General features: G+C 57.7%; 1 protein-coding gene across 5 annotated transcripts in view; it reads left to right on the forward strand.

Annotated features, from left to right (window-relative positions):
• ZMIZ1 (zinc finger MIZ-type containing 1) overlaps positions 1-21977 on the forward strand; it is a 240815-nt gene that overhangs the window by 89157 nt on the left and 129681 nt on the right. For all 5 annotated transcript variants that reach the window (XM_069572535.1, XM_069572538.1, XM_069572537.1 and 2 more), the window contains one exon: positions 2499-2579. The gene's annotated coding sequence lies outside the window, so the exon portion shown is untranslated. The remainder of the gene's footprint in view (positions 1-2498; positions 2580-21977) is intronic.

Genomic DNA, 21977 nt, shown 5'->3' on the forward strand with positions numbered 1-21977 from the left:
GGAAGCTGTAGAAGCTCTCTAGACCTCATGTGTAAATTGAGGGTGCTATTTAGGTTCTACTTCATAGCATTTCACTGAGGGCTAAAGAAGCATCATAGGAATAGCCCCCAATGTAGACCCAGTTCAGGCAAGCTTCTGGTCCTTTCTCCTTCCCAGATGAGGGTCCAGTGCAGGCTCATAGGGAAGGGGGTCAGTCCCTAATCAGGGCCTGAGTGCATATCCTGGTGACCCCTCTGTGTGATACCCTTTCTGTGTGACCTTGGACAGGTCTCTTTCCCTCTCTGGTCTATTTGCCTCTTTGCACAAGTCCAACAGCAAAGAACCAAGGATGGTTGGGGCAGAGAGACACGTATGTGTGCGCCGTGAGCCGGAGCACCTCTGCAAGGCAGGATGGGCGGGCGTCATTCCTCGGGGCCGGGACATTGCTCACCGAGTGAGCGAGGACTTTCCGGCTCTGGCTTCTGTCTCAGCTGCCAAAATAATTATTTTCTCTTTGTCAGCGGGTCTGCGGCCAGCTTGCCTTTGGGAAAGGACTGAGCTGTGGCTGGTAGGGAAGCAGGAGGCTGATTCCTGTTCTGCCCCAGCCTCTGACTTGCTGCATGACCCCGGGACGGAGGCAGGTGCTGCCCTCTCCAGGCCTCTGCTGTCCTCCTCCGTGAAATGGGAGAGTTGGAGTCAAGGGCCATTTGTGTCCCCACAGTGAGCAGAGTTTGGGGACTGCCAGAGTCAGAGAGTCAGGCCCCAGAGATATTCTCTCACCCATGTGGAGTGGGGGTGCTGAGCCGGGCTGTGGGAGCCTGAGGTTTAGGGGCCCAGTGCTCCATGGAGCCCAGCACCAGCTCCTGGAAGTAGTTTCATCTTACCTAACACGGCTGGAAAGCGACCTGTGTGTCCGGCACTCAAATGCATTACCTTATACTGTCTGTACCACTTCTTGAGAGTGGACCCCTCCTTATCGCGTTATCACCTCCTACAGATGAGGAAACTAGGGGCCAGAAAAGTTTAAGAAATTGCCTAAAGCCACATGGTAAGGGGATGAACCCAGGACTTGAACCAGATGGTTTTTATTACAGTACTGAGCCCACTTCTTAAATACCAGGCCCTGGTGCCCCTTGCTGAAGCCATAGGCACACACTTGGCTCCCTGGGAACCCTCCGCCAGTCCCCAGCACACGTGGGAACCCAGCCTTCCTGTGGCCTGTGCACACCCACTCCCGTGGTAGCCACGGGCCTCATCCCAAGAGGCACTCAGCCCTGCTGGCAGGTTTCCCATTTCTTAGAGGAGGGCACAATGTGCCCCGAGCATGGCGACCACCCAGAGCCACCCAGCAGGGTGCTTTGGTAGCTGGGATTCCAACTCGGGGCTCTGTGGCTCCCACGCCATAGCCAGGACTCCAGAGAAGCTGCCCTGCCAGGGTCTGGGTCTGGATCTGGCCCCTCTGGATTCCCGAGGGGCCCTGTGGGTGGGGAGGAGAGGGCAGTATGGCTGGCCCACTATGGAGACGGGGCACGTGAACCCACTGCCCTGGGGGGACAGGGTCTGGGGTCCTCATCCGCCCAGTGCCCCAGAGCATCCTTCCACTTCTGCCTTCTGCTCCCTCCACTCTGAACACCACTGTCTCTGGCCCAGACTCTAGGGGCAGCCTCCCCACTGGTTTCCCTGCCTCTTCCTGTCCCTTCTAAGCCCTTCTTCCTGGCATGTTTGGGGGATCTTCTCGAACTAGACCCAGGCTCACGCGGCTCAGCTGCTAAGACCCTCCCACCCACCCTTGCGATGGTCAGCCCTGCCTTCTGGCCCTCTTACCTCCCCACCTCCCTCCTCCACCACACCACCTACTCTCAAGTACTCTGCTGAGCCAGGGTTTTCCCCCTGTTTGGAGCCTTCACATATACTGTTCCCCATGCCTGGAACGCTGTTCCATGCATCTTGGCCTGCCTCTCTCTGGCTCATCCTTCATCTTTACTTCCCCAAAGAGACAGCCCTGAACCTTGAGTCTATGCTGTTCATCCTTGTACTTGTTCTTTCTAGCAGATCCCACTTTTAATTATGTGTTGTTTGATTCTTTGCCTATTATAAGTCCCCACAAGGGCTGATCCATGATCCTGTTTACAGCTCAGGGTGTTCGCCAAATGTTTCTTGAGTGAATGAATGAATGTCAAGTGCTTTTGTCAACACAGGCCCTTAGATCCTCCCAGAAACCCTCGGAGAGATCATTGTGATTCCATTTGACAGGTGAGGAAACTGAAACCTGGGGCGGCCAGGAGCTTACCCACAGTCACGCGGCCAGTAACTGGCAGCTGTGGGGTGTCGGGGGCCTGTTAGGGCCCCTTGGCATTAGGCCCCTTTTCCTCTCCATCCTTCAGATTCCCCATCTGTCCAGTGGGAATGGTTTGATTTAGCCGACAGTGAACTTTCCAGCAGGTGGGCGGGGTCTGTGGCCGCAGGTCAGTTCTGGGGTCCCTGCTGGGAGTGGCCCCTGACCACCCTTCTCATTGCAGGAGAATGGAGCTGGAGTGAGGCGGAGGAACCGCCAGCTGTTGACCGGCACGTGGGACGCTGGTGATTCACGGGTCACTGAGGTAGGTGGGCAGCCGGACTGGTGGGGACGGCTTGGCCTGGATGCTCGGGGAAGGGGCAGGAGGCGTGTCCTGAGTGGAGGAGGTGCTGGCCCCAGCGCCCTGTGCCTTTGACTGCAGCACAGCCCCCACTGAGATCTCATTGGTCCTCTAAAGGACTTCTTGGGGCCTCTTAGGCCTGGCCTGTGTCTACAGTGGCTGCCTGGCAGCGGTGGGAGATGCACGCAGGAAGAGGGACAGTCTGACGTCCCCAGCCTTGGCTCAGCAGCCCTGTCTGTACCACTCAACCTCGTGGCCAGGGGCCTCATGTGCCAAGCAACATGGCAGCCACATGGGAAGAGGTGGGATGGGCAGAGAAGCCTGTTCACCGAGATGGGGGCCATGGCTGCCCCACCCTCTCTCTCCCACAGTCCCCTGAGCACCCACAAGTCTGGGGTCTAAGAGCCTGCATGCAAATCCTGGCCCTGCCTCTCATCCACCATGACCCTGTGTGGTTCCTTTGTGCCTCAGTTTACCTGTCTATCAGTTTAGCAGAGGGCTGGGCACCACACCCCTGACCCCACATGTGCACCAGCACAGCTGGACACAGCAAACGCTCAGGATCTGGCATTTCCCTTGCTTCTTGCACACCTCTGTTCCCACCATCCCTCCTCCCTGGGGCTCAACCATGCCAGGATGGACACCAAGTGATCATTCAGCCTGATGAGGCAGCTTGGGCCCCCAGGGAGCTCACGGAAGCAGCTGGAGCCCGAGGGTCCCAAGCTGAGCCTCCCAGACCTGCCTCAGGCCCCGACACCAGCATGTCTCATCACAGAGTGGCTTTTCAGGGTTGATGACACTTGGCCCTGTGCCAGAGGGCCCCCCGTGTAATCCCTCTTAATTCGGAGATGAGAGGCTGTCCCAGAAATGCTGACTTGGGCCAGGGCCCGTTGTCCCAAGGCTCTGGGACCCAGCCAGGGGAGCCCGAGTCTTCGTCTTGGTGGGAGGCCCCGCCCAGTGGTCTCCCCGCTGCTCTCAGCATCTCTCCTGAGACCCCGGTGCTCCCAGGTACCCACACTCAGGGCCAGGCCAGCCCTGGGGATCCTCTGTGCTTTACTCAGGCGCTGGAACCAGGGAGCAGACTCTGATCTCCCTTCCTGCCATAGGAAATCCTGGCTTCCTCCTATCCTCCTCATGACCTTGGGCGAGTCCTTTCACTTCCGTGAGAGTTCTCATCCGAACGAGGATAATTATACCAACATTGCTGAGAGGGCTGTTAGGAGGATGCTTAGAAACCTGGAATATTCCAAGTGTTACAGCTGGGTGAGGGCCGGCTGTGTACCAGGCACTGCGCTCCGTAAATGCGTATCTCCCCACACAGTAATCCCATGTGCAGGTGTGTTTAACACCTCATTCTCCGGAGGCTCAGAGTGGTTAAGAAACCTGCAGAGCTATAAGTGGTGGAGTGGGGACTGGAACTAGGAGAGACACCTTAGAATTAAGCAGCCCACGATGCCTTAGAGATCAGGAGCAGAGCCCCAGGCAGGCCCAAGGTGGGTGCTCAGAAAACAACCCCCATTTCTGCCGGGTGGCCTTTGTCCAGCCCTCCGAGGCTGGTGGCCCTCAGGAGCCAGTGGGTGGCCCCTGAAGGCTGGTGGCCTGTCCCTCCCCAGAGGACCTCCTGGCAACTCGATCAGGCTAGGGGAACCCATTGCTAATTGTGAGGTAACCTTTGAAATTCTCCTTCACGGTGGGTTCTCTTTTCGGATGTTTTTCAAGGTAATTCATTCCCTTTCCAGAAATTGCTGGTGGAGGAGCATTAGGCAGCTGGTAATTAATCATAGGAGCGGCTTGGAGTTTATTCTTTAAAAAAAAAAAAAAAAGGAGGATAGAAAGCCTTGGTGGGAAAAAAAAAAAAGAAAAGGAAAGAAAACCGCTCCAAGGCGAGGGTGGTAATCAATACCTCGGTGTCCTAGAAACGGCTGGGGATGGGGGTGGCAGACGTGCGGCCTTCTCCCTTCCTTCCTGGGGCTGGCAGATGGTCAGTGCCTGCAGCGTCACCAGTGAGGCTCTGCCTTTGACCATCAGCCCCCAGTGTGACTCTGAGCAAGTCTCTGCTTCTCCCTGGTCTCACCTTTGACCTATAAAATGGGTGAAAGCCAAGTTATCAGACTAGGAAGACATTTTGAACGATCCGGGGCATATCCGAGAGCCCCAGCACATGGTCACTGCCTGGCTGATGGTTTATCAATTGAGTGCGTAAATGAATGAATGGTTTTCTTGGGTCTTTGTTAGCAGTCATCAGGCAAGGAGGGGATCCTGTAGGACACGGATTCTCTGGTTTTGTTATAATGTAGAGTGAAAGCCACGGCGATTGGCTGGCTGTGTTACTTTCCAAGCCAGTGATGAAAGGACAGTCTTGACTGACAGACTCTGGCAACAGAGCTCAGGCCCCTTGGCAGCCACCTCGCTGAGGCGTCCTCAAGTTCAACTTTCCAAGAGTGTGACCTGTCTAGAGACTTTAAAAAAAAAAAAAAAAAAACCTGCTTTCTGGGGAGGTAGTGAGTTCCTCGTCACTAGAGACTATGCAAGCTGTGGCACTCAGGCAGCAGACTGGGGCTCAGAGCTTTCCTGAGTTTGGGGGAGAGCATGAGGCTCCCCAGGATGGATACCGAGGAAGCTGTACTGGCAGAGAGGAAAGCCTCTCCCCTGGAGCTCCTTCCCAGGGCCCCCAGGGGAGACTGAGAAAGGGGCTTGTCCATGCAGGACTCCGATGCTTTGGAGCCTGTCCCCTGGAGGGAAGGAAGGTGTGCGTGCCAGTGTGTGCCCCTGAACAGGTGTGAGGCGATGTGTGTGTGATTAGCTAGGCTATGGATGAGGCTGTGAGTGTGAGTGTGCAAGAAAAGGAGAGCGCCCCCCATGTGTGAGTGCCCCCACGCACGTGTGCAGCTCCCAGCAAGACCTCGGCACCCTAGGCCATCCCCATACATGAGGCCTGGCTTCAGCCGCACATTCAGGCTGGCCAGATGGGCCCTGCTGACCACGGCAATGCCTGAGTCTAGTCCTAAGAGTGGGTGGATGCAGCCAGGCCCCCAGGGGGAGGCAGGGGTCTGCTTGGGTAGTCCTCTGAACAGCCTGATCAACTTGGCCCAGTGTTTTCACTTCCCTCCTTGGCCTGCAAATCCAGCTCATGTATGTGGGTGTCTGTCTCTCTGTTTGCCCGCCCTCCATGTCTCCGTCTCTTTCTATCTGATTCTCTGTGTGGGCTTCTCTCTCCTGCCCAGCTCCCCTCTCTTCTCAGTTGCAGTCCCACAGCCCCAGTCTGCCTCCTTCCCCGTTCTGCGTCATCACCTCCGTCATCCCAGGACTCCGCAGAACCGAGACCTCCCAGGCTCCGAAGCTCCCACCTTTCCCCCTGTTTGCCCAACGCTGGCAACACACAGCTCCCTCCCACCTTTCTCTTCAGGGTATCCAAGGCAGCAGCCCAGAGTCCCGCTGCTTGGAGGCTTTGAGCCGTGTGTGATGAGTCTCCCGTCTCCTACCCTCTGGGGATGACCACCATCCCATCCCCATGGACCCTCACTGTGCCAGCCACTCAGGATGGAGTCTGATCTCCATGCCTGCCCCTCTGTGCCGTCCTGGGCATACATCCTGGCCACAAGCTAGAGCAGGGGGAGAGGGAGGAGGCCTGCGTCCAGTAGCAGAGGCAGCTGGAAACCCAGCATTTCCCTCCAGCACTAATGAAATTCTTGCTATAATTAGAAGTGAGGTGTCCAGGAGCTGGCTGCCTGGCGGGAGCGGGTGTATGCTCATGAATAAATAAATTGTCCTTTTCCGAGGAGAGAAGGAGCCAGGTGGGCTCCTGGAGAACTGCAGGAGGGCATCTGTGACCTGTGAGGTGGGCCATGGGCCCTAGTGGTTTCCACTCATCTGGATGCCCTTGGCATCTTTCTGAGTCCCCATCCCTGGCCAGCCAGTCTTCCTGTAAGTGCCAGCTGTGTGCCAGGCCGACTCAGCCTGGCATCAAGGCTGCCACCGTCTGGCCCCAGCCTCTGTCACGGCCGCACCGCACACTAGCTGCCGGCCGTGTCCTGAGCTGCAGCTCCACTGTGCTGCCCCCGCCCCGTCGTTACCACCTGTTGCCAGCCTGCACCTTTCTTCTGCGCCTGCTCCTGCCTCCAGAGCCCTTGGCCCTGTTGCTGTAGAGCTGGAACCTTTTAGAGCCTTCCTCAAGCTGTGCTTCCCCGCCAGGGATGGACGTGGCCTGATCCCCCAGGGACTCCAAGACCTCCAGTCCTCAGAGGCCCTGGTTGTGTCCACCCTAAGCTCTCCACCCTCTCCTGCTGCTCTGATGCCCTGCAGGGTGCTCAGCAGATCGCCGGGAACATCATCTTTTATTTTGTATTCATTACATGTTGGGATAATAACATATCGGATGTTTTATACTCTTCTCATACTCAGTCTTCAAAGACTGTTGCGTATCTAATGCGGAGAAGACGTTTCGGACGTCGGTGGTCAGTGGCCACGTGTGGTTCTTGGCTGCCATAGTTGACCACGTGCTGCCTTAGCGACCCCGGTTTTCTGGTTCACACGGGGGGAAACTGAAGCAGGGGAAGGAAGTTTTGCAGATGAGAGTTTGCAAAGCCAGTGTTCTCTCTGTAAGACAAGGCTGCTGGCGTCCTGCTGTTCAGAATAAAAACTGGGCACGTCGCGCTGGTCAGAAAGGTGAATCGAATCAGGCAAGACTGTAGCCCATACCCAGGTGACTGAACCTCAACCTCTCCTGATAGAGGAGAAATTATGTGAGGGGTCCATTCCCCCCAAAAGGGGTTCCAGCGATTGTGAGCTTCCCCACCTCATCCCCAAAGAGCCCCAGACTGAGGTGCCTCTCACAGGCTGTGCCGCAATAGGGGCCAGTCCCTGTCCCCGTCACCCCAGCTTCTTTCCAACCCCCCTAGAAAACAGGGTTGGGGGTTGGAGCCCAGGAAAGGAGGACGCCCCTGTCCCCCACCCCCTCCCACATCATCCAGGATGCAGTCTGAGTTGCAGAGGTGCCCAGCGGGTGTACCTGTGAACCCAGAGTTTCCCCACAGGGTCAGGAGATGATGGAGCAGGGCCGGCTCCAGACACAGGAGCTGGGAGAAGGGAATTGTCTCCCTGGAGCCTGGCCCTGCCCCTGCCCACCCGGAGGGGCCCCAGCCCCACCATCTGGAGCTGACTTTCCTCTTTGTCACCCACAGCCCCAGCAGCTGCACTTTGCTGCCCGCTCAGTTGACAGTCACACTCTTGTTTGCCTCCACTCCGGCACTGTGGCAAAAAGTCAGGAGTTTCAGGTGCTGGCTCATCCTCCCTCTGTGGGCCCCCTGCCCCCTCCCTGCTGGAGTGAATGCCCCTTAAAGACTCAGGGAAGCTCTGAACCACGTCCACTTTCAAGGTCCTAGTATGCATGCTAAGTTGCTTCAGTCGAGTCTGACTGTGCAACCCCATGGATTGTAGCCTGCCAGGCTCCTCTGTCCATGGGATTTCCCAGGCAAAATTACTGGAGTGGGTTGCCATGCTCTCCTCCAGGGGATCTTCCCCACCCAGGGATCGAACCCGTGTCCTTTTGTCTCCCATATTAGCGGGCAGGTTCTTTACCACTCTCGCCACCTGGGAAGCTCAAGGTCCTGGTATGCCAGTGCTAAACGGCAGCAGGAAGCCAGCAGGCACCTGGGCTGCGTGCCCTCAGCTTCCTTGGGAGGTGGCAGGGGTTTTTTTTCCGGCATGCCGGTTCTGAATGTGTTGGGCAGGCTGTGTCAAGAAGGACTCTGAGGCTGTGCTCAGGTTGTGAGAGGTAGTATCACGCGCTGCTTGGTGCAATGCGCCCTTTCAGCCCCGGCTCCCTGACCATCGCATCTGTTTGTCAGATGTGCCCATTCTGAGCCATGGCCAGTGGGGGTGTGGGGAGGAGGCGGTCACCTCAGTGTGGTCCCACAGGTGTCGGTCTGCCGTGGCTGCTGTGTGGACTGTGCTCGGGGAAACTTCTAGAGTCCCCAGGTTATGAGGACCACAGAAGGCCCCTGGAGAGCTGACTGCCTGCCACACTCCTCTGGTTACAGGAGAGCAGGGGGGCGTGTGGGAGCCCCTCCCTGTCTCCCCTGTCTCCCCGTCAAGTGCTTCTCGCCCTTCCTCAGTTCCAGTTCGGGAAGTGGCGCATGTTGCCTCACCGCTGTTTGGGGCCCTTCGTTGCCGTCCTGAGGCGTCCTTGGGGGCCTGTTTCAGTTCGTGTGGGAGCATCTCTGCTGCGTAGCCTCCCCGGTGCCTCTCCGTCCGGCCCACCCTTCGGTCAGTGGACAATCTAGCATGGGACAGCCCTCGCCAGGTGGCCCCTGCTGCGCTCCCTTCCCCACCCTAGTCATCCCCCACCCTTGTCACTGTCTGGGTGAGCCAACCCCCTTCACCCCCCTGTTCCCACCCCCAACAAATGCCCTAAGCTGAGGCCCCTAGATGTCCCCTGCCTGGCAGCTCTGATGATTGAGCCCAAAGGACTGTAGTGAACTAGAACCTGGAAATAATCGGGACAATTTTTCTCTGTGTGTGGAAGAAACACAATAAACACTTTTGCACCCTTTATCCAGCTTAGTTTCTCCCCAGTCACAGCTCCAGGAGGGTTGTTCAAGGTCATCCCTGCTTGCCAAGATCCTCTAGCGGCTGCTTGCCCACCTCTGTTGCTGGAGAGCTCTCCACCCGTGGGCCCACTGGTGTTTGTGGGTACTGGACACAGTAGAGCGCGCGCTTAAAGCAGGACAGACACGAGGAAAGTCGCTTCAGTCGTGTCCGGCTGTGCAACCCTGTGGCCTGTAGCCCGCCAGGCTTCTCTGTCCATGGGATTCTCCAGGCTGGAATACTGGAGTGGGTTGCCATTTCCTTTTCCAGGGGCTCTTCCCAACCCAGGGGTGAAACCTGAGTCTCTCTCTGCACTGGCAGACGGGTTCATTACCACTAGCACCACCTGGGACAGACATTTTGGGGCTCAAATGCCTGCTCTACCACCGATCAAGTGGGTGAGTCTGGACAAGTTACTTCGTCACTGGTTCCCTCTGTTTCCTCATCTATAAGTGGGGAGAAACCCACCTGCCCGCAGGGATGCTGCGGGGCTGGAAGGCAGCAATGGCAGGCTTCCCTGTTGACTGTAAATAGATGCCCTGAGAGGGACACCCCCACCCCTCAGCACTGGAGCATCTGCTTGAGGTTGGCGCCTGTTAGATCCAGGACCTAGGTACTTCCCTTCCCCAGCGATGCTGGCCTTCTGAGTCCTCTCTGGAGCTCTGGGGTGGGAACTGTCAGGATGACACTTCAATATGTCTCTTCTCCAAAGCGCCAGCGCACACAGACCGGGGAGGCGGGGGGGCACTTGTTTAAATGCCTGTTCTTAGACCTCTCTCTTGGAGTCTGATTCTGTGAGTTAGAGTTGGGTTTTGGACTCTGAATTTCTAGCCAATAACCCACATAACACCTGCAGTCAGGCCAGTCTGGAACACACGGATGCCGGTCACAGGGAGCTGGCCAAGAGGTAGGGCCGTGGACAGTATCACAGCCTCGCTGGGTGGACTTGGACAAGCTCTGTCCCTGTCTGTGGCTGTTTTCTCATGAATAAACCTGGGCTTTAGATGATCTGTAAAGGCTCTTCCTGCTCTTAAAACCCCGTGATGATCAGAAGGATATTTCATGGTGTCCTGTCTGCCAGGCTCCCTGAGTCACATCTGTGAGTTTCAGCCCCATTCCTTCTGGCCACAGAGTGTTCAGATCAGCAGCCACCCGCCAGCCCCAGAGCCCTAGGGACAGAAAAGCTGTTCCCGGGGTGTGATGGGCCATTTAGTGGCGATTCCCCTGGGCCTTGCAGGAGGCCTTAGATCAAGAGGCATCTGCAGATCTGAACTCTCTTCCCTGAACTGAACTAGCCCCTTAGCCTGGTCCTGGCTGAGGGAGGCAGGGGAATGGGGTTGACTGGCTCCTCTGAGGGGCCTTGGCGCTTTATTAGTTAAAGCACATGAAGCCTGGAGTATCAGTAGTAGAAGAAGGGCCCTGTGGAGCCCTTTCTTTTTTATAGCTGGGGAAACAGGCCCTGGGTGGAACATGCCTGGCCAGGGAGAAGAGGGAGGCAGGTGCAGAACCAAGCCTCTTGGCTTGTAGTCTGGTCTCTGGGCCACACCAAGCCACCCACCACCGCTCTCCTTAGGAAGTCCATCTGAGATGGGTAGGCCTGCCAGGCTTGAGCCCTAAATCAGCCTCTTCAGCTCCCAGGAAGAGATGAGGGCTGTCTTAGGACAGGGACCAGGGAGCCAGCTGCTCCGGAGCCCTGGGCCCTTTTGGAACCACAGTGCTATACTAAAACAACCACCCCCGCTCGCCCCAAGTCTTCCTGCCCCAAGTCTTCCTGCCCCAGCCAAGGACGCCCTGTGGAAGGTTTCCAGGAATATCCACGCTGAGGGCACCGTGCTCCAGAAACGACAAAGCTCTCCCTCCCAGAGTCCCTCCCATTTTCCACTCACTGGCGCTCAGGAGAATTAATAAGGAGAGGTGAAAAACCAGCCCTTGCTCTAATAAGACCTCGTTTGAGTTGGCGGGGCCCTGGCAGGTGGCAGAGGAGGAATTATTCCCCCCTACAAGGCCTTCACTCCCTGTCTGGGATAATGTCAGAACTGGGGCTCAGGGTCTGGGCTACGATCCTTTGACCGCTGGCATCCTTCTCGCATCGCCAGCCCTGGTGTGGGCTGGGGCCGGTGGCTCTGTCCCTCTCTGGGCCCAGAGCCCAGCCGGGTCCTTGGTTCACACCAGTACCTGGCATAGGGCTCTTGCGCAGGCTGGTCCTCCCCGCAACTCTCCATCTGCAGTCAGGAAGGTGGTGGTATTTAGTAACCAACTACTCCTTGTGTGGGTCTGTGCTTAGCTGCTGGGGTGATAAGAAAGCAGAAGACCCCGCGGCAGCCCTCAGGAGGCCCACAGTCTAGGCCAAGACACATATGCAGAGGACAGATGAGTGATGCCCAGTGCCCCTGGCACCAGGAGGGGTTATTGCCGAGTAAGGGTTCTGGAAGACTTCCTGGAGGAGGCTGAATGGAGCCAATAGACAGTCAAAGGCTTTCAAGGATTTCAGGTAGGGCTGGGGTGAGGCAGGAAAAGCCATAGCCTTAGGTTGTGTGTGGTCCAAAGCAGGACCCTAGATAGATAGATGCCTGTGTGTGAATGTGCTTGTGCCTGGAGTGGGGGGAGGTGACGTTTGTACCAGTGCCCAGCAGACAGGCCCACAGACAGTAGACCACACCCAGGCCCTCTCCTGCCTCAGGGGGCAGCAGGGAGGCCCGTTGGATGGATTAGGGCTGCGGCTCTGCTGTGCGCTCGGGCCTGGCACACTGTGGGCTGCGCACCTGGTAAGTGGGTGAGCAGTACAGAGTTGCTGTCCTTGGAGGGTTGTGGAAAGGAACGCATAGTAGGTGCTCAGTAGATGCAGATTGAATAAAGGCTACATGACGCGCACTCGTGCATCAGCCTAGTGACTGAGAACCCAGGTCAGGAGGCAGCAGGGACAGAGAGGTGGGGGCACAGCCGGGGGACGGGGAGCAGAGCCTGGAGTGGCCCAGCAGAATTCCTTAGCATCCTGGGTAGCTGGTGCCCACCAAGGGCTCGCTCTGGGACCTGCCCAAGTGGAGATGTGGTGGGCAAAGACCCTTGGGGCATAGCTACAGGGCAGGGGAGCCTCCCTGGGGTGCCCCTGTACATGGTGTTCAGTGCACGCCCCAGACAGATTCCCCCCACCCTAGAGCTTCTGAGAGAGGAGGAGAATGCCCGCACATCACACCTCTGTTGCTAAAAAGCAAGGAACAGCCAAGCCGTGGGGCCCTGTGACAATAATAACGACAGTGTCACAGGCGAGGCAGCATCTCTGTTGACCCCAACACCATCTTGTGAAGTAGGGACCAGTATCATCTCCATGTTGGGGATGGGGAAACTGAGGCAGGGGGAGGCCAGGAAAACAGTCAAAGTCGCCAAGTGGCAGAGCCAGGGTGGGGCTTGTGTTGTCTGACCCTCCTGAACTCCACCCTGTCCTGCCTGTCCGGGCTCACCCCTCTCAGCCCTTACTGTCCCTGTGGTTGCCAAAGCCCCTGGAGCATCTTTCTGGACACAAAGAAGAAGGAGGATGCAAACTCTTCGAGAGATCATTTGAAGTCTTTCATTATTGATCTTCACACAGGTCCTTCCGGTGCTTTCCCAGCTCCGTGGGAAGATGAACGCCCAGCGGTTAGAGAATGGGCCCTTTCCTGAATCAGTCTTTTGTAACGGAAATAATTTATCTGCCAGCCTTTGGTGCCCGGCAGTTTGATAATTCAGGTGTTGAAATGGTAATGACCACGGGGCCAGCCCAGGGAAGAGGCCAGTGAGTCAGATGGGAGATTCAATAGGAATTAAAGGCATTTAACCTCAATGCAATATAATTTTCCCAAACATGCCACCCCTGCACCAAGAATGAGCTAACTGGAAACACCACGATGTCTCCAGCGGGGGCTGAGGCTGGGCTTTCTGCAGAGCCAGTGACACCGGGCCTGCCTGGCTCCCCCAGCGAGGGCCTGGGCCATGGAGCTTCTGAGAAGTGGCTGGAGCTCGGTGGGCTGTGCGTGTGGAAAAGGACACAAAGAATCAGAGAGTAGTCAGAAAATCCTTTGGGCCCCAAGGACAACTCTGCTGGGTTTTTTAATATTAATATGCATAATTTTATGTATTTATTGTTTGGCTGTGTTGGTTTTCCTTGCTGCACAGGCTTGTCTCAGTTCCGGTGAGGGGGGCTACTCTCTAGTGTGGTGCACGGGTTTCTCATTGGGGTGAAAACAGGCTCTGAGCACATTGCTGCTGAGCACAGGCTCTCGGGCATACAGGCTTCAGTACTTGCTCCACCTGGGCTTGAGAGCACAGGCTCAGTAGCTGTGGCGAACCGGCCTGCTTGCTCCGCGGCATGTGGGATCCGCCTGGACCAGGGACAGAACCCATGTCTCCCATATTGCCAGGCAGATTCTTTACCACTGAAGCCCCAAGACACTGCTTTTTTTAGGGGCTCAGGAGGGGATCTCTTAGAGAGTAATAAGGAGAAATTTTAAGAATAGACTTTGATCAGCAAAAAGAGCTAGTGACTTGCCCAGGGTCACCCAAACAGGATTTAAGTCCTCGTCCTTGCTGATAATCATGATGGTATATTGCTCTGTGTGTGTGTGTGCATACTGGGGGGAGTCTTAATGACAGCTGTGGGAACTTTATATGCCTTATCTAATTTAATATTTATAGAGCCTGCTTTGCAAATGAGTGAACTGTGGGATAGAGAAGTTAAATAGCTCGTGCAGTCCCTGGGAGCTAGGGTCAGAATTTGAACCCGGCTCCACCTGACTTTCAAGCCTGAGTCCTCAGCCAGACAAAAGACACGGAGCACTCACTCTGGGCCTTGCGGGGGAAGAGCCCCCCACCAACCAAGAAGATCAGAGAGGGCTTCATGGAGGTGTGTCAGTTTCATCTCTGACAGTCAAGTATCTTTAAATCTTCAGGTCCTGAGCTATGTAAGGTCAGGTCCCCTGACCCCCCAAAGCTCTTCCTCTTCATCATAAAATGAGGAGAATAGGGCCTCCTCACCAGGGCCTGGAGGATGGGTCACATAGTAGGTGCATTCTCCAGATTCAGCCAGGCTTCTGAAGCTGCCAGCCCAGCCATCAGTCAGGCCTATGTGCATTAGGGCCCAGATCCCTTCCCAGCATCTACTCAGAGAGTTCTCACAGCCAGGATGGGCTGAGCTGCAGGCCACGCCCAGACACATGGAGAGGGCAGGACAAGGCTGAGACAGAGTGGACGGAAGTGGCCCTGGGGGAAGACCATGTGCGCAGCCAGTCCTGGCCACCCAGGCGTTGGCTCCAGGGAGCAGCATAGGAGGAGAAGCGTGATGAGGCCCGCAGGCTGAATCCCACCTCTGTTTGATGGGTGTCAAGGAGCTAGTGAAGCTACGGATCTATAGATGAATACAACTGTGTCGTTTCTCACCAAGCTGTGTCGTTTCTCAATCCGCTGTGTCAGGGAGCCCTGCTCCCCTGGGTTCCGGCAGGGAAGGGGGTCATGTCGACAGCCCCTTTGTAGCTCAGGTGTCCCACAGAACCTCTGGGCTTTAAAATCCGAATGCACTGGGCACTGAGGTTGGAGAGTTAAGAGTTCATCCAGAAATAGGGGCAGAGGGGGAGGACTACACAGAAACCAGGTAGCTCAAAGATGCCCTAAATGTGGAGTTCTGGAGACCCCAGATGTCACAGGCTGGAGGAGCCAGGCAGATCCCACCTGCCCCAGGGGGAAAGTGAGGCCCGGAGACGGGAAGAAGCTTATCCCCGCAGAGCTGGGTGTGGTGACTGCTACTCTGGCCCGCCCTCCCTGGGGTGGTCCCCACCTCCCTCTCTGTCTAACTTTCCTCCCATTGGCTCTCCCTAAGCATGAGCAGGAGGTGAGGGATGAGCCGGGTGTGAGAGGGAGGGTCAGTATGTCTCACCTGGGGCACCTCCCTAGGCCTTGGAGGCACAGAACCAGGGGTCCTTGGGAAGGGGTAGAGAAGGCCAGCTTTGCAGTACACTCTGAGACCCCCAGCTCCACGTCATAGCCCCATGACCACAGAGAGGTTTCTAAACTTCTCCAGGACTCAGTCTCCTTATCTGTAAGATAGGAAGGTCAGACAGCTCACGAGCCGGTTCTGTGGCTGAAAAGTGGTCACGATGCCTGGCTCATAGGTGTGCGGCGGGGCTCAGCTGTCGTCACCATCATGGAGGGATGTGGGATCGGGGGCTGCTGCAGGATAGTCCCATTTTGCCAGGGGACTCAGTTGGGAATCTGCCAATCTGATTTGAGGTGTTCTTTCTTCACCGGTAATCTGATGGCACTGCGAAACCTCTTCTCTCTGTGGACCTCAGTTTCCCCATCTGTCAGCAAGACAGTAGGACTAACTGATGTGGGAGCCAGAAGGCCAGGGGTTGGTGTTTATGGGGTGGAATCATTGCGTGCATCTGCTGCTAAAGCCATAAAAACTGCCAGGGACCTGCAGCCAGAGCTGTCTCGGAGCAGGGCCCCTCAGGGGTCCAGCGAGTTCCCTCTGTGGTCCTGGAGCCCCGCTGACCGGCTGAGGGCTCCCAGCTGCGGCAGGGTCTGCAACCGCTCTCTCCGTACAGCCGATTGGTGGAGCGCGGGCCTGCTTGCAGCGCCTGGCAGGGACCGGTAAATTGAAAACATGATGTTTCCTGCCGGAGGCCAGTGCGGGGCTGGACTCGGTGTGGCCTTGGAAAGCTGGCCTCGCTCTCAGGAAGCCCTGCTCCCCACAGCACCGCCACAAAAACAGTGGAAAAGTGAAGCCTTTTCAAGTCTGTGTTTCCACTGTAAACAGGGGATGAAAGCTGGCCCCTTGCCTCCTGGCGCTGCTGGGCCCGCCTCCTCCTCCCGGCCGCTGGCCTGCCCAGTCTTTGGAGGCACCTCAGCTGCCCCTCTGCCCCCAACAGTGCCCCTCTGATCAGAGAAGCCCCGTGCCGCTAATTCACGAAGCCTTCTGAGTTTAGTTCAAGCATACCAGGACCTAGCAATCCTCAGCATCCATCCAGTGAGGCCAGTAGGGTAAAGACAAAACCCCGGTGCACGGAGAGGCACTGCTGCTGCTGCGTCGCTTCAGTCGTGCCCGACTCTGTGCGACCCCATAGACGGCAGCCCACCAGGCTCCCCCGTCCCTGGGACTCTCCAGGCAAGACCACTGGAGTGGGTTGCCATTGCCTTCTCCAATGCATCAAAGTGAAAAGTGAAAGTGAAGTCGCTCAGTTGTGTCTGACCCTCAGCGACCCCATGGACTGCAGCCTTCCAGGCTCCTCCGTCCATGGGATTTTCCAGGCAAGAGTACCGGAGTGGGGTGCCATTGCCTTCTCCGACAAAGAGGCACAGGACTCACCCAAAGCTACACAGCAAGTAAAGAGCAGCCCCGGTGCCCCGCTTCTCGCCTGAAGTGGCTCCGCGTGGGAGGCTCGCGTGGGTGAGGACGTGTGCCTGCGCTGTGTCATTGTTAGTTGCTCAGTTGTGTCCGACTCTTTACGACCCCACGGAGGGGTGGCTTGCCAGGCTCCTCTGTCCGTGGGATTCTCCAGGCAAGAATACTGGAGTGGGTTGCCATTCCCTTCTCCAGGGGATCTTCCTGACCCAGGGATCAAACCCACCTAAATCCAGCAAGAGTTTCTTTGACGTCCTTCACACAGAGAATGTAGCACCAGTAGCATTTAGTGGAAGTGGCTTATTGATTCTTAAGTCTATAATAGTGTCCTTTTTTTCCTTACTGTTAAAGTAATGCATGCTTGTTGTAGAAAGTCCGGAAGTCACAGAAAAGTTAGAAGAAGAAAAACGAAAACTGCCCATCATCCTTCCAACCAGGAGTTATCCTGGGCAACATCCTGGTATATTACTTTCTGGTAACTGTATAATTTTCTGTCCTTCTCTCTTGGACTTACATCATGAGCAGTTTTCAAGGTCATTCGGTATTCCTAAAAATCATGATTCTTGATGGCCCTGAGGAGGGGCCCGGATGAGGGCCAGGGCTGCAACCCCTTCACAGGTCTGCTCAGCCCCATCCTGGCATACCGCCATCATGGGGACTCTGTGGGGGTCTCCCCCCTCGGTGGGGAGGAGAGGCCCCCCCATGCTGCAGTTCATGGTGAAAGGTGGCCTGGCCTGGACATCCCAGGCTGGAGAACCCAAGGGGCTCGAATCTGTGTGTGACTCTGGGCCTGTCTCCCCATTGCTCAAAAGGGCAGACCAGGCTTCATCTAGCCCTCGCGCCAGTCAGCCTGCTCTGAGGCCTGCTCGCCAGCTGCCCACAGGCACGGGGCTGCGTTCTTCCCGAGGGCCGGCTCGACATCAAGTGCCTACTGTGTGCAGGTGTCAGTCAGCCTGGGCGACAAAAGGCCCCCGTTCCTGCCATGTTCTCCCGACACCTGCGCCTCCCCCACGCCTGCCCGTTTTAACCCGCAAGCCCGTCCAGCCCCCGCCTCCCTGACCCCTCAGCAGTGGGGGGCTGGAACCCAGCTGGGCAGGGGTGGCAGGGATCCCGGAAGGAGCCATCTCCGACCCCCTCCACCCGCCAGCACCCTTGGTGGCCCTAAGACAGCTTTATGGAGGACGGGTCGAGGCTGTCTTCCTCTTGGCAGGTTTATTTCTTCATTTTTCAAGCCCTGCTCTGATTTTTCCATGTCTCCCCGCCCCCTCCCTAGACATGCTTCCCTCCCCTCCCCCTCTAATCTGTCAGCCCAGCCAGGAGAGAGGGCCACTGGCCTCCAGGTGATTGAATTATTGTGCGGGGTGGGGAGACAGGCCAGGGTTTTCTACGTGAGTGCTTTTGGCTTCCTGCCCTTGGAGAGGGGCTGGGGAGGGGGAGGGGGTGTGGTGGCGGAGACTGTGGGCCATGGGTTTCCCAGACACCCTGCACCCCCCCTCTCCCCTGTCTGGACCGCAGATGAGCCCTGCCACCGACAGCGCTGGCCCAGGGCCACTGCTCTGCCACCTTGCTCTCCCCCCACGCCAGCCCTGCTCAGGCCTCAATTTCCCCTCCCGCCAAACGGGCAGGTCTCTGTCCTGATGCCAAGGTGAAGAAGAGGCATCCAGGCAGCTGTGACTGCTGACTCACATGTGAGAAATTCTTAAACATCTGCTATCTGTGTGTTGTGGGCCAGGGACTCAGGATGGAGAAAAGAAAGGAGGTCAGCGCTTGTAAAACACCTACTCTGTACAGCAGGCATGTTCTCGTGCATGACTTCATATTTCGTCCCCTTACCCCCCGCCCCAGTCGTAACTCAAAGATAATAACGAGTAAGAATTACTGGCCTTATTTTTACAGCTTAGAAATGTTCCTAGTACAGACTCCTTCTCCCAGGAACCTTGGGTTCTTGAGGGATGAGGCACTGTCTGGGTCCTCTCTAACTCTCTGGGGGCAGCAGAAGACTCAGAAGGGACCCAGCAAATGCTGCTGGTTCTACTGAAGTGAGACCAGAGAGGTGATATCACCAGCCCAAGGTCACACAGCTAGAAACGGAGCCCCCCTTTGCCTGGCTCCAAGCCACTGCTCCTGGCCTGGGTGTTGACAGGGAGGTCTGCCGTTCCGGCTGGTACTATCTAGTTGCAAGGCTGCTGCAGCGGGTCGAGAGCTTGGTGGCCCCAGGTCTCACCCACTCCTCCCGCTGGTGTCTGTTCTCTGCTGCTCAGGCCCCCCCACACTCCCCAGCCTGCCTTCCCCCGCCCGAGAGGAGGGGCTGGAGGGGGAGCCCCCGCCCCCGCTCCGCTCCACACTCCAGCTCATGGAAATGGAAACCTCACTGGCTTCATTATCCCGGGCTGAATGAGCAGGGTTGCCATGGTGACAGCCGTCTCAGGCCCATGAGGGGGCAGGGAAGGGGCTGGCGAGGCCGTGGCAAGTGGGACCGGGCAGCGGGTGAGCAGGCGCGCCGGGTGGGCAGCCCTCAGGAGCATCGGCCCCTCGTGCTCCCTGCCCTCCTGTCGGGCCCCTGGCTTCAGGTCCCAGTGTTTGGTCAGTGAGAAGCAGGCAGGCCCCATCCTGCAATGACTGGCCCCTCACTCACCTGTCCTGCCGCCTGTCCATCTCTTCCTTTCAGGGGAGGGTTAAAGGTGCCTCACACCATCCTGGAGGTCAAGATCGAGGGCAGATGTGGGAGCTGGGGGCCAGGAGAGGGCAGGGGCTGTCCCCCGAGGAGGTCCGCTGTGGCACTCTGCTGGCCTCTGCTGTGGCATGGCCCGAGGAAGTGGCTGAGGGTTCCAGCCAGCATACACCCCAGCACTCCTGTGTGCCCTGAGTCATCACCCCGGTCCTCAGGCATAACCCTTTTACGGGAGGCTGGGGCTCCAGATGCCCCACAGGACAACAGGTGTGACGGGGGCTGTGAGGACGCCAGCAGGGGATCCGGACCCAGAACAGCCTGTGCCCCGGGAGGCCCCAGGCAGGTGTCCTGACCTCCGGGCCTGAGCTGGGCCTTCCCCACGGCCCTGACCCAGGGACCCTTATGCCCAGATGTGCCCTTGTTTCTGCAAGGCCTGGACACCCCCTTGCCCTGAGGCCTGTCACCCCGGGGCTTGATTTCTAAGCACACCACCATAGGGTAGGCCCTGGCCCTGCCATCGCTATGCTCAGGCTGATCCAAGGGAGGCTGGCTGCGCCCCCATTTCTCTTCCGGGATCCCTGGTGGCCCCCTGGGGTGGCCTTAGGTAACGTCTGCCATTCTCCTCTGGAGCATGCGGCACAGCCAGTCCCATCACATGATCCAGAGCCATCGGGACAGCCACCAAGGGCCCCTGCTAGGGGTTACTAAGTGCCCTCAGGAGACGTCCCCTTCAGACAGTGCCAACCCCAACTCCAGTTTCAACCTTGACCCTAACCCTAAGGCCACATCCAGCCTCAACCCGTCTCCTGGCCCAGCCCACATGGGTGTGTTTCCCACGTGCTCCCGCCCCCGAGCTGCTGTTCAAGCCATTCCGTCCACCCGGAATGCCCTCCCCTCACAGCCTGCATGCTGCCAAGTCCAGCCTCCTCCCATTTCCTATTTCAGATGAGGAAACCCAGGCCCAGAGAGACATGTGACTTGTCCAAGGCGATTGGAGAATCTGGGCAGCATGGCCTGGGGCAGGGTGTCCCAGGAGGCCGGGCCATTCATTCCCTGCTGAGATGGGGCAAGGGTCCACGTGACGCTGGATGAGAGCCCAGCAGCTCAGGGCTGGTGACAGTTCCCTGTCCAGGCAGGTTTGAAGGGGAGGCAGACAGCGCCAGGGTTTCAGCACCCTGACAGCTGTTCTCAGTGGGGAGGGGCCCAGGAGGGGTGCTCAGGGGCTGGCCCCAGCCTTGCTGATCCGTCGGACCATCCTGCAGCCCCGCCCACAAATGGGTCACGTGCTTGTACGCAGACAGGTGGTGAGCAGCAGAGCTCAGCAGACATGGTGTCCATGGCACTGCTGTGACTTTGCCTCCTGCCAAGTGGCGGGGAAGGAGGCACAGACAGGAGAAACCCCAGCACCTCCCTATGACAGGGGACATCCAGAGGTCCCCACACAGCCACCTGCCACTCTGCTGCAACCAGATCCCAGGGGCTCATTCCAGAATGCAGAGTCCCCCACCCTCCAGGGGAGGCTGGGGCAGAGCCCAGGAGTCAGTGTGTTTGCTGCTTCCCAACCTGTGGGCAGGGCTTGCCTTGCGGCCTCCAGGGGCCAGACCAGGCTCAAGGTCTTGGGCCCCAGCCTTCGCATTTATACAGAGGCCCCAACTTGTGCTCCTGGCCCCAGGGTCATGACCCCTTGCTGATCTGCCTGGGCCTTGTCCTGCCCAGGGCCAGCCTCAGACCAGCGCTGCAGTCCTGTGCCCTCCTTCCCCTTCTCCCTTCTCATCCATTGTCCAACCACCCAGAGCCCACAGTCTGCCACCACTGACCTCCCCTGACTCGGCGGCTGTGTGTCCCAGACCCGCCTCCTGGCCACCGCCCGGCTCCCCGCCCAGCGGCCGAGGGCGGCTGCTGGGCAAGGCTGTCATTTTCCCAGCTAGGGATTATAGGTTTGGGGCTGAAGGAGTCTGAGCTGGAGGAGGAGGAGCGGAGACTCTCACCCTGGTGCCAGTCCCCAGAGACACCTCTCTGGTAGGGCAGACTGGAGTGCTCTGCGGGCCGGGATGGGGATTCCTGTAACCCGACATCCTCCCAGCTCTGCGTGTGCACGTGTGTGTGTGGATGTACACGCCTCTCAGAAGGGTCAGGCCCTCGCTCATGCTAATTTTATTTAATCCCCCCAACCATCACGCAGGCACGCCTGACTCATTTCCCAGCTAGAAAAGGCAAAACTCAGAAAGAGCTACACACTGGCCTGGGTCACACAGCAGGTTAGGGCAGAACCGAGATTCGGCCTATCCCTGGCCCTCAACTGCCACGTGCTTGGTAGCCTCTTTGCCCTGCCCTTGCCCATCCTCCCACCTGTGGGGGTGGGGTATCAAGAGAATTGGCTGGGAGATCGCAAAGGGGCCAAGGGCTGGGTACCCCATGGGGTGTGCTACAGTTACCCACCGTAGCCGCTGCTGGGGAGGGTGTTGCCAAGCCAGGTTTGGGAAAAAAGCAGTATCCCTTTTCTGTTCTGTCCTCACAGTGGCCCCCGGGGCCTGGTTTAGAAGTCTGGCCCCCTGTGAGCCAGACTCAAAGAGTGTGGCAGCGCTAGTTCTGGGCATGCAGAAGCTGGAAACACCTCGTAGTTTACAGCTGTGGGAACTGGGATGGGGTTTAATACCAGTGGAGTGATCCCAGCCAGACCCAAGCCTGGACCCTGGAGCCCCCCTTCCATTGTCCCCTCTGGAGGAAGCGCATTGAG

Source organism: Ovis canadensis, chromosome 25 (genome assembly GCF_042477335.2).
Source record: "Ovis canadensis isolate MfBH-ARS-UI-01 breed Bighorn chromosome 25, ARS-UI_OviCan_v2, whole genome shotgun sequence".
Classification (NCBI taxonomy): domain Eukaryota; kingdom Metazoa; phylum Chordata; class Mammalia; order Artiodactyla; family Bovidae; genus Ovis; species Ovis canadensis.